This window comes from Apis dorsata, unplaced genomic scaffold (genome assembly GCF_000469605.1).
Source record: "Apis dorsata unplaced genomic scaffold, Apis dorsata 1.3 scaffold_455, whole genome shotgun sequence".
Lineage (NCBI taxonomy): Eukaryota > Metazoa > Arthropoda > Insecta > Hymenoptera > Apidae > Apis > Apis dorsata.
The window spans coordinates 124,780-127,175 of NW_006263698.1; the positions used below are offsets into that span (position 1 = coordinate 124,780).

Genomic DNA, 2,396 nt, shown 5'->3' on the forward strand with positions numbered 1-2,396 from the left:
GAAAAAAAAATAATAATAACATCACCTTTAACAAAACACCATCACCGTCCTCCTCTTCTACTCGATGAAAGAACAATGGCCGACCGGCCGGAAGAACGGTGAGCCTGCACCTCTCACGATCTTTTAAAATCGGCGGGTCTGTATGAGTCTCGTGCGTCTCGAGCCGGAAGTAGTCCGTAGAGGGAGAAATCTTTCCAGTTTCTTGGAATTCCGCGACTGGAACCACGTACGGAGATCGGATTTCAATTTCAATTTCCCGGGACCCGGAGATCGAGAAGACGATCGCGCTCCGCTAGATCGATTCGACTCTTCCGGGACTACTTCCGGCTAGGTCCGCGTCTTCCTCTATAAATCTCTCTCAAGCGATTACAACGAGTTATTTGCGGCTGAATCGATACGATGCATCGGCCGGAAATAGCCAATTACGATTTTTCACGATCCTCAAACGATAATTAATTATTTCTCTTAATTATGGCTACACTCGATGGCCGTAAAAAAAAGAAATTTTCAATCGGATATTCGGATATTCTTCGTCCTTCGTTGGTGAAACAAGAGGTGAAAAATGATAATAAAATGATAAAATGACAAAGAGGAGAGAAAGAGAGAGAGAGAGAGTAAGAGAGAAAGAAAGAAAGAAAGAGAGAGAGAGAGAGAAAGCGAGAGAGTGGTGCGTATAATAGCGTCGTTTAGAGCTGGTTAGAGCCTCTATCGTTAGCCTCAGATCTATATTCCCCCCGCTCTCTTTGCATGCGCGCTCGAGAGGAGGAAGTTCCAGGCTCGCTAGAGGCTGAAAGTTCAAATTTCAGTCGAGAGATCTTTGCTCTCGAGAGATCGATCTCTCTTCGAAGTACGTCTGGCAGACTTAGCGCGAAGCTTAAGCTTTCCTCTTAAATCTAGCGGAAAGTCTAGCCCCCTCCTCGACATAGATCAAGCTTTATCGCTCTAGCCAGCCTGGAGAGCTTAACGTTCGTTCGTTCACGAAGACGCATCGAGGCTCGCTTTTATCACGTTTCAAGAAACATCGACATCGAGGTGGTGATCACGTTCGAAGAGAAGAGTTAGAGTTGGTTGAGAAATGATATGAAAAATTAATTTTATCAACAATTGGAATCTATATATATATTTGTATATACGAAATAGAATTCTAGAACTTGGCGATCGAATGGCAAAATTTGCAGTGGACTTCCGGTGGCTTTATAGACGGACGTGGATCAACATTAGCGGAGCTTTCGCGAGGAAATGGCACAAAGCAGCTTTGAAAGCGGCCGATAGATTCGCAAATCCCGCCGTTCATTTCGTAGATGAAACCTCTGGCCACTGGTTTATTCAAAGATTCGAAATGGCGGGTCGAAGATTGGCCGGTCTGCCACCAACCCCTTCGCGTGCCTCGGTCAAACATTAACGCAAATTTCGAGGCGAGTAGATAAAATAATCGCCGATAAATTTCTTTCCCCTTTCGTAACGTTTTATCAACCTTTACTTTTCTTTACTTTTCTTTCCTATTTCGTTAAATATCAATCCTTTCCCCGCCTCCATTCGATTTCCATTCGAGAAAATACCTATAAAAGGATCGATCGATTCTCATATTCTCGAGGAAAATTTACACTTGGCAATCGACGAGTGGAGGATCCATCGGCCGGAAGCCGGTGGTGGAGAGGCTCTCGACTTTTTCGGTTTTAATCGCGTTTACAGCGTAATTCGAGCTGGCCGCTGGATTCGACCCGGTTTCCGGCTCGAGTGGATGAATCGGCGAATGATCGATCGATCGGCACGGCGCGTTTCTACGAGTATTGCGAGGGCGCGCTCGGGAAGGTGGCCCTGATCTTCGAAACGAGGTCGAAGGCAAATTTGCACAATCGAAACGCACTACTCCCTCTTCCGCTCTTCACCTTTTCTTCCTTTCCTCGATCGAATCGCGAGGATCTGGGACTAGAACCGTCTAACGTTCGTTCGTTTGTCGACCCCTGTTTTCTTTGTGCACAGAATACATTCAGGGGGGAAGGGGGGAAGGAGGAGGGTTTTGTCAAAGATTTACGATTCGTTGATTCGGAGATTTACGAACGTTGATTCCGAAACCGCGAACGTTTTGACAACAGCGCGTGTGTGAAAGGAAATTTAGAGATTCCCTTTTTGGGGATAATAAATATCCGAATGTTTTTAATTAATAGAAATTTCATTTCATGTTCCTCTGACACGGATTGATGTATTTCAAAGGGTTGATCAATCAAGGGCTACGATCAATCGCGAAATTTTTCGTATATTTTTCATACTTGTGTAAGCTTAGTTAACAAGTTGCGTTGTAAAATCAACGAAAATATAGTTTTTTTAGTAAAATTTTGTGCAGAGGATAATAGGTTATACATATATGGAACTATTTTTTTTTTTTTTTTTTTTTT

General features: G+C 43.8%; 1 protein-coding gene across 3 annotated transcripts in view; it reads left to right on the forward strand.

Moving 5' to 3' along the window:
* Window positions 1-2,396, forward strand: part of LOC102674702 (potassium voltage-gated channel protein Shal) — a 110,234-nt gene that overhangs the window by 94,182 nt on the left and 13,656 nt on the right. The gene's annotated exons all lie outside the window — the stretch shown is intronic.